The sequence below is a fragment of the Nicotiana tabacum genome, chromosome 20 (assembly GCF_000715075.1).
Source record: "Nicotiana tabacum cultivar K326 chromosome 20, ASM71507v2, whole genome shotgun sequence".
Classification (NCBI taxonomy): Eukaryota; Viridiplantae; Streptophyta; class Magnoliopsida; order Solanales; family Solanaceae; genus Nicotiana; species Nicotiana tabacum.
In genome coordinates this window covers 149,642,897-149,652,739 of record NC_134099.1, presented here as the reverse complement: position 1 = coordinate 149,652,739, position 9,843 = coordinate 149,642,897, and positions in this window count along the sequence as shown.

Genomic DNA, 9,843 nt, shown 5'->3' with positions numbered 1-9,843 from the left:
AGGGGAAGAAACAATTAGGACAAATGCAATATTCAGTTTATTTCAAACAGGAGTATAGGGTGGTCCTAAGTTCTTTTTAGCCTATATGATTATTCCATACAATTCTTTGCAACTACCTCAAGCCGGGGTTTTACTCATAGCATTAACGCATGGGATATTATTTCCTTTACTACACAATTACTATCTTCAAGTTGTAACTTAAGCGCACTAATTGATTCTAAACCGTACCCTATGCGTGCACTACTCGTCCCTTACCTATGGTCCTGGAGGTATTAGGACCTCTATTTAGGATGGTTCTAGACCAATCTATGTTACTTAAAAATGTGAAATCTAGGCGACACACAAAAAGCAAATAGGACTTTCAAATAAAGAGCAAATATAGGCTCATGTTAACTGATCGATGCCAACCCTACACCACTATAAGATAATGAAGATTCAGTGTTAAAGTAGCTACAAATTATTCAAAATAGAATAAAACAGTCGTTCACGTGCTCTGGAGTCTAACATATTACAAAAGATACCCTAAAAATATGAAAAGAAAGTATTTATACTAGGCTGAATTTTTTGGACAAAAATACCCCTGATGAGGTACCGCGGTCCGCATAAAATGCATCCCGGACCGTGATGAGGCTTCTTGGCTTGATTATACATTCTCTGAATCTGGCCACTGCGGGCCGCATAAAATGAACCGCGGCCGCGGTGGCTTCAACTACGGTTCGCATTAGCTTCTATCTTCAAACTCCCAACTCTTTGAACCCCCCTCTCTGTGGACCGCACAAAATGGATTGCGGCCGCGGAGAGGTTACTGCGACCGCAAGAAATCCTTCGCGGACCACATTGCCTTAGGCTCCAAAAGTGCACCTCTCTGAATCTCCTCACTGCAGACCGCACTAATTGGATTGCGGTCGCAATAGGTCTGTTGCAGCCGTGCTTTGACTTGTTCTTGGTACTTGTGCATGTTTCACTCTTTTTTGAGTTGGTTTTGACTAACTATCACCTTTTTAACCAAACTCTACAAACAAGTACAACATGTAAGCCTTTGGGACTATTTTGTATACATTTTTAATCAAAACTCAAGTAAAAAGGAGTGTAAAATGAATTAGAATCCTAGTTATCAACTCCCCCAAACTTAAGCTTTTGCTTGTTCTCAAGGAAACAAAATAAGACCCACCTCCTTAAGAGTAAATCCAAGAAAATTCAGCTGACCTAAAGTGACCTCATCTAGCATCAATTGGGACTAACAAATGCCCTCAATTCAAATGAATAATTAATAACATTCGACCTTCTAAGCACCATGGATTTAATACGACACAAGAGCATCAAGAGTTGACTCAACCCATCAAGGAAACTCTTTCTACTACTTTGGTCATTGTGGAACCCAAACTCATACTCCTCAACTCTCCCTAAACAAACCTCACCTTTAGGTTGTAGCACTCAGAACAAGGATTGTGGAAAACACACTCATCTCTCTCAAAGAAAGGTTACAAGTCCGGCTCTAAGTACCATAAGCTTGCCCCTTATGCGAGTCACCACTAATGTAAGCTTCATTCAACTCAAGATCATATAGGGCTTTTGTGAAGATATAGTGAAGGCTTTTGATTCAGGGTAGGAAATATTTGGTCTAAGTAGGTTCCATCTTCCCTTAAGCACTTCATTTGCTTCATTTTGGCACACATTATCTTGACTTTTTGAGTCATTAACTTCTTTCTTGGGGTTAGAGAGACACACTGTCACTCTTTATTATTCATTTCAAACCTCTTTCTCCTTTCTCAACTTTCCACACCTTTCATCTCTTTACTTTTATTGAATCCCTTCATTTTATTCTACATTGATCATTCTTTTTGAATTTTTGATTTTCTTTATTTTTTATTGCCTTTCCTTTTATTCATTTTGTATCTTTTACCACTTTATTGCATTCCTCGTCTCTCCCCCTAAACTTATGCTTTTGCCTTGTGCTAAGGAAAGATTGGGTGCCAAGAGAGGGTATTTTTAGAATAGGTAAAGACTTTTATTGTAGTTTCTGAAAGAAAAAGGTCTATGGCTCAAAAGGGTTGACTAGGGATATTATCATTGGTAGGCTATGGAAGTTTTCAAGATATCATTCGGATCAAGGAGAGACTATAATCACATCTCAAGTCAAACTACACTTAGAATTTCGCCCAGACAAATATTTAGGGCAAGTTCTAGACTAATGGCTCGGGACTTGGACTTGCAATTTAAATTCTCACCACACAGGCTATAGGATCACTAAAGAGACAGATTTGGGGGCCCACAACAACCTTAGCTAAGATTTGAGCAATACAATGGTCCTGAAAAATCACTTGATGATTATCGGCCAACACAAGAGTCTCAAGGTCACAACTTTCACCATCCTATACACAACAATTTATTTTTGACCATAGGATCAAAGGCAAATGTGTTAGGCCCAAGTGAAGCTTTGTTTGAAGCACCATTACTCACTAGTTACTATTTACACAAAAAGCAAAAAGAAAACAGACTCAAACCCTTAAGAAGATTGTCATGCCATCCATCATCAGGAAGAGCCACCCCGTTCACACAATTTCCACCTTTGGAAAAAATCATGGTATTAAGAAAACCAAAGGTTTATTATATGCAAAACTCAAAATAAGAAGCTACGAAAATGAAATAAGAAGCCATGAAAGAAAATGCGAAAGTAAAATAAATATGTACAATAGGGGATTTAGACGAATATACATAAGAGTGAATGAATATATACATAAGAAAGTAACTTTATATACAGACAAAAGTTGCAAAGTACGAAAAGTGCAATAAATTAGTAAAATTATATACATACCAAAAGTAAAAAGAAAGCATAATAAAAAGAAAGTAGTGTCATATTTACAACCCAATCATCAAATAAAAATAGGGCTACCCCCTCAAATGAAAGCTAGCATTGTCCTCAATGCTAACTAACCAAAAACAACTCAATAGAAGATAGAGAGTGAAGATAAACTCCCTATTGGTCCTCCGTCTGCATAGGATCATGAGTCTGGGTCCCTGGGTCCTCGGACTGCTCGGGAACCTCTGATTGGATCCCTATAACCTATGTTTGTACTGGGTCCTGGGCCTGCACTAAGGCCTGAGGCTGGCAAGAGGAACCTCCCTGCGGGTCCTCCAACTCTATCACAACATCATCAGCACGGGGAATCACCCTCTTTCTCTTTGCTGGCCTTTCCACCTCCCGCTCCGGCTTAGGCTGGACTGCTGGAGCCGGGTCATACAATAATAGCTCCAAGGGCAAGTGATCAGCCTTCAATTTCTCTACCTCCACCCTCAACTCTTTCACCGACTCCTTTGATGCCCGAGTCTTTCTCAACTTCTTTGTTTCCTTTGTGAGCTCCTTTAATGCTTTTCCATGTGTACCGACAGCCTCCAATATCAACTGTTGGTTCTCTAGGAGTTTCTTCTGATTGTCCAGAAGCTCTTTGAGAGTGTCCTCCACTGACTGTAAGACCTGTGACTGAGGGGGTACAGACTGGGCTGCCACCTAGGTAGAAAGTACAAACTGCTTAGAAGTGGCTGCCTGCATCTAGTTGTAGATACTAGCAAGGGTCTGGCTTAAATGGTGGGCAGTTAATGGGTAGGCTGAAGATGAAGGGATATCTGTGGAAGTGGAGGGTCCTGGGGCCATATTTGGGGTAGCTAAAGGAGGCTGAGTAGGAGCTACTACTACTACTGGCTCTTCAGACTGGCAAGTAGGAGCAATGGATTTGCATTTAGGATCTTTGCCTTTGGGGTTGTCATCACCCTGTAGGCTGTACCAGGAAAAAGGTGCCCTTGCTTTCACCTTCACATCGAATCTCCTTTTTCTACATCCTGATCCTCAAAGTACATAGTCAGAAAATTTGGAAAGGGGTATGATCTATCACCTTCATTGACCACCCGTGTGATTACCCTGGATAACATTCCCGATGTTAATCGGGTACCCCGCCATGATAGCAGCTACCAAAATTTCCCAGGAGATAGGAAGAGAGTTCTCATGAGTGGTGGGGTCTAGCCTACTGTAAACAAATGTCTCCCACCCTTTGGCCTCAAAGTTCAGGATTCTCCTCAAAATTTGGACTCCCGCTATCAACCATACTGGGGTGGTACCTGGGATTTCCATGTACTCTACTAACCACGGACGGGCATCCTCCTCCAATGCTACCTTTTCTAAATATAATGTTTCATCCTCCTCTGGAAAGCCCAGGTAGTCATTGATTGTCTTCCCATCAAACTTTACTTTAAAATTTCGCACCTTAGTCACTGTAGTGCCCTTTTTGATATGGGCAACATTAGTGTAAAACTCCTTCACCTAGTGCTCATTTGCATCCTCAACGTTGCCTATGAAATAGTCCGAACCCAACCTCTCTCTGAATTGCCTCTGCACATTTGGGTTGTGAGGCAGAAGATCCTTATCAATGAATCGTCGTTCAAGTATCAACTTCCTCTCGGGCCACCATTCTCTGAACTTGTGGTATGCCAATTCACTAACAAACCTATCTTGCCAAGCTTTCGGTTTTCTGGTTCTAGCCACCCCTTCTATGTGGGGCTCAACCCCTCCTCCTTCTTCTTCTATGGGATCCTCACCGGGTGTTTAAACTGTAGGTGAAGTAGAAGAAACATCATCACCGCTCTTAGCTGAGCCCTCAGACTAATCAGAAGAAATTGTAACTGAAGCTTGAGTAGTAGGAGTGCCCGGAGGTGTATCTCTCAAACTTCACCTTTCCGGCCAATCAGGAACATACTCCAGCACTGACTCAGAGTCGGATGCCTCCCGGGAGGGCAAATACTCACTTCCCGAATGGGAAACAGCTCTATCCACATCCCTTATAGATTTTCTGGTGTCCTTAATTGCTTGCCGGACTTGTAGGGTCAATCTGATCATGCCTCATCCCCTACCCCGGGAGGACTCTCCTTTGACTTTCTATTTATCACCTCTGCCTCGTGATTTCACCATTATCTGCAAGGAAAATTCATTCAGTTATTGTTAGTATCATAGTACTAGATGAAGCAGTGAAGATTACGATTGCAGACAGTTGACAATGTAAAGTAGAACTGCAGACTGCGGACCGCATAAAATGTAGTACGGCCGTAAAGGGACCATTATGGACCGCACAAAATGGTACCGTGGTCAGCATTGAGGTGGGGGTCAGAATACCCACTCTCTGATAAAGGCCACCGCGGACCACAAGAATTGTAGTGCGGCTGTGGTAAGGCACCGCGGATCGCAGAAAATCCACCGCAGCCGCGGTTCTCAAACCTTCACTCTCTGAAGTTTTACCACCGCGGGCCGCATAAAATGCCATCGCGGACTGCAGAGAGGCAACGCGGACCGCGAAAAATCCACCACGGACCGCAATGAACCTCATTTAGCAACACCAACCTAGGGCTTCAAATTTTTCTCATTTTGAGCCTAAATGCACATATTATGAACCCACTAGGTAGTTAATCATTGTATTTAACTAATTAACCCTACTCTAACAGTGTTATGTAACCCTAAGTTATCAATTAAAAGAAAAAGGGAAGAAGAAGACATAGAACTAATCAATTAAAAGAAAATAAAATACAATTAAAGACTAAGGAGAGATTAAAAGTACCAGTAATGAAATGCAACACAGATGAATGAGAATTAGAGGTTGAAATCGTGCAGTTAGGGTTAGGGATGAACAATACTTTTTTACTATTTGGAAAGAAAATGAGTGAAAAGTTTTAAATGAAGGCCTCGGGTCCTATTTATAGAAAAAAGGACCTTGGGTGCACTTCACCTACCCACCGTGGACCGTATAAAATGGCACCGCGGTACTCAAAAGTCTGAAGCACTGAAGAGGTAACCACTGTAGACCGCAAGAAATGCTCTGCGGCCACAGTGGGCATCGCAGACCGCAAGAAAGGCAATGCGGACGCGGTGACAACTTCAGAGAGCATTCACTTTTTTCCAATCAACAGTGCGGACCGCAATGAAATTTTTCCCCCGCAACAAGGCCATTGTGGTCGCGAAAAATGCATTGCGGAAACAGTCCAAACTTCAGAGAGTGCATCATTTTTCCATTTTTCCAGTTTAGTTCATGCACTGCATCAAACCAATCCTACACACATCTCACAACCAGTTAGACCAAAAGAAAATCCTATACTACAAAGAAAATCAAAGAAAAACAAAAAGAAAGACACATGGGTTGCCTCCCAAGAAGCGCCCGATTTAACGTTACGGCATGACGCAGGTTACCATCAAATCACTTTAGATGGAGTAGTGCCATCACGTGGCTATCATCAATCTTGCCCAGGTAGTGCTTGACCCTGTGCCCATTAACTCTGAAAATCTCCCCATTTTTATTCTTCAAGTCAAGTGCACCAAATAGAGTCCCAAACACCACTTCAAAAGGTCCACTCCATTTCGACTTAAGCTTTCCCGGAAACAGACGTAACCGAGAATTAAACAAGAGAACTAAATCACCCACTTTGAACTCCTTGCCACGAGCATACTTATCATGGAGGTACTTCATCTTGTCCTTATACAAGGACAAATTGGAGTAGGCATGCAATCAGAATTCATCAAGTTCATTAAGCTGCTCTACACGAAGATTTGCTCCCACATCCCATTCAAGATTCAGCTTCCTCAAAGCCCACATGGCCTTGTGCTCTAACTTAACCGGTAGATGACAAGCTTTCCCAAACACCAATCAGTACGGAGACATACTAATCAGAGTCTTGTAAGTAGTTCTATAAGCCCATAGAGCATCGTCCAATTTCTTTAACCAATCAGTCCTATTTGCATTGACCGTCTTTGACAATATACTCTTGATTTCCCTGTTTGAGACTTCAACTTCGCCATTCGCCTGAGAATGATAAAGAGTAGAAACTTTGTGATTGACACCATACTTTGCAAGCAAAGTGTCAAAAGCTCGATTACAAAAATGAGACCCCCATCACTTATGATTGCTCGAGGAGTGCCAAACCTAGTAAAAATGCTCTTTTTGAGAAATGCAACAACACTCCGGGCTTCATTGTTGGGCAAAGCCACGGCTTCAACCCACTTTGAAACATAGTCGACTGCTACTATATCAACTTCAAGAATGGTATTGAGAGGCATCTCATCTTTCTTTGAAATTCCACCCGCTCTTTGACATTCGTTGCATTTCACAAGTTCACTTGCATCTTTGTACAAAGTTGGCCAATAAAACCTACAACTAAGAACTTTTGAAGTTGTCCTCCCCCCGCCATGATGGACACCATATGGAGAGGAATGATAAGCCACTAAGATACTCAATTGCTCCTCCTCCGCGACATATCTTTGGATCACACCATCTGTGCAGATCTTGAACAAATACAACTCATCCCAATAGAAGTCCAAACTATCTCGTTTGAGCTTCTTCCTTTGGCTAGAAGAGAGCTTATATGGGATTATACCAGTCACAATGAAATTAGTCACGTCCGCAAATCATGGCATACCATTCACCAACACAGAAAGGAGTTGCTCATTGGGAAATGAATCATTGATATCTAGGCCATCACGAGGCCTCCCCTCCTCCTCCAAGCGGGACAAGTGGTGCGCCACTTGGTTATCACTAACCTTCCGGTCCACAATCTCCAAATCAAACTCTTGAAGTAACAAGACCCATTGCATCAGCCTAGCTTTGGAATCCTTCTTCGTCATCTAGTACCGGAGTGCAACATGATCAGTATGAATTATGACCTTGGCACCCATGAGATATGGCCGAAATTTTTCCATTGCGAACACAATAGCCAAAAACTCTTTCTTAGTCACCTTGTAGTTCACTTGAGCATCATTCAATGTCTTTCTCGCATAGTACATCAGATGAAATATTTTATTCACTCTTTGACCCAAGACCTCCCCAACCGCAACATCACTCGCGTCACATATAAGCTCGAAAGGCAAGCTCCAATTGGGTGCGGTAATAATAGGAGTGGTAGTCAACTTGTGCTTGAGAAGTTCAAAAGCTTGCATACCTCCCTTATTGAACACGAACTTGGCATCTTTTTCTAATAACTTGCACAAGGGATTCACTACCTTCGAAAAGTCTTTGATAAATCTCCGGTAGAACCCCCCATGCCCAAGAAAACTTCTAACTCCCTTGACTGAAGTAGGGGGAGGGAGCCTTGAAATCAAATCAATTTTTGCTTTGTTCACCTCTATACCATGCTTTGAAATTTTATGCCCAAGAACTATGCCCTCCTCAACCATGAAGTGGCATTTCTCCCAATTAAGCACAAGATTGGTTTCTTCATAACGGGCCAACACTCTATCAAGATTTTTCAAACATTCATCAAACGAGTCACCCACAACACTAAAGTCCTCCATGAACGCCTCTAAAATAACTTCCACCATATCGGTGAAAATGGCCATCATACACCGCTGGAATGTAGACGGTGCATTACACAACCCAAAAGGTATCCTAGAAAAGGCAAAGATGCTATATGGACAAGTGAAGGTGGTTTTCTCCTGATTTTACGGAGCAATCAAAATTTAGTTGTACCCAGAATACCCATCCAAGAAACAGTAGAAGGCACGCCCAGCAAGTCTGTCTATCATTTGATCAAAAAAGGCAATGGAAAGTGATCTTTGCGGGTCTCTTTATTCAACTTGTGGTAGTCCATGCACACCCACCACCCGATGACAGTCCTTGTTGGAATTAACTCATTCTGCGAATTGGTAACCACGATCATACCACTCTTCTTCAGCACACATTGCACCGGTGAAGTTCAGGAGCTATTAGAGATGGGGTACACAACCCGACATCCAACCGTTTGATCACCTCTTTTTTCACAACTTCTTGCATTGCCTCGTTCAACCTCCTTTGATGTTCCGAGGAGGTCTTTGCATCATCTTCCAAAATAATCTTGTGCATACAGAATGCGGGTCTTATCCTCCAAATATTAGCTAAAGTCCATCCAATTGCGTTCTTCCACTTTTGGAGCACCGCTAATGTGGCATCAACCTTCATATTAGTAAGATAAGAGGAAAGAATAACTAGCAAAGTTGAACTAAGGCCTAAGAACTCATACCTAAGGTGTGGATGCAATGGCTTCAACTCCAACACCAGAGGTTCCTCGATTGAAGGTTTTGTTGGTGGAGTCTTCCTATTCTCAAGATCCAAAGAGAGCTTCCTAGGCTCATAAGAGTAAGAGCCCATTCCATGCAAAGCATTTACACACTCCACTCGGCCTTCATCCTCATTTACATCAAGATTCAACAATACTGCCTCTAGAGGGTCCTCCACATTGATCATTGCACTAGTATCATCAACTATCACTGCCATGACAAGGTCCACAAAAGAGCACACTTCAGAACTATTGGGCTGCTTCATTGACTTGCACACATGAAAGACCACTTTCTCATCACCCACCCGGAAGGTGAGTTCCCCTACTTCGATATCAACTAAGGCCTTCCCAGTAGTAAGTAAAGGTCTTCCCAATATGATTGGAACCTCATAATCTACCTCACAATCCAAGATCACAAAATCAGCTAGCAAGATAAATTTGTCCACCCTAACAAGAACATCATCAATAATACCCAATGATCTCTTCATAGTTCTATCCGCCATTTGCAATCTTATGAAGCTGGCCTCGGTTGCCCAATACCCAAAGTCTTGAAAACTGAGTAGGGCATCAAGTTGATACTTGCCCCCAAATCACATAGAGCTTTTGCAAAGTCCGCACTCCCAATGGTGCAAGGAATGGTGAAAGCACCGGGATCTTCTAGCTTCGTGGTCATTGAGTGCACTATTGCACTAACTTGGTGGGTCATCTTGATAGTTTCACAATCTATGGATCTTTTTTTTGTTACCAAGTCTTTCATGAATTTAGCATAACACGACATTTGCT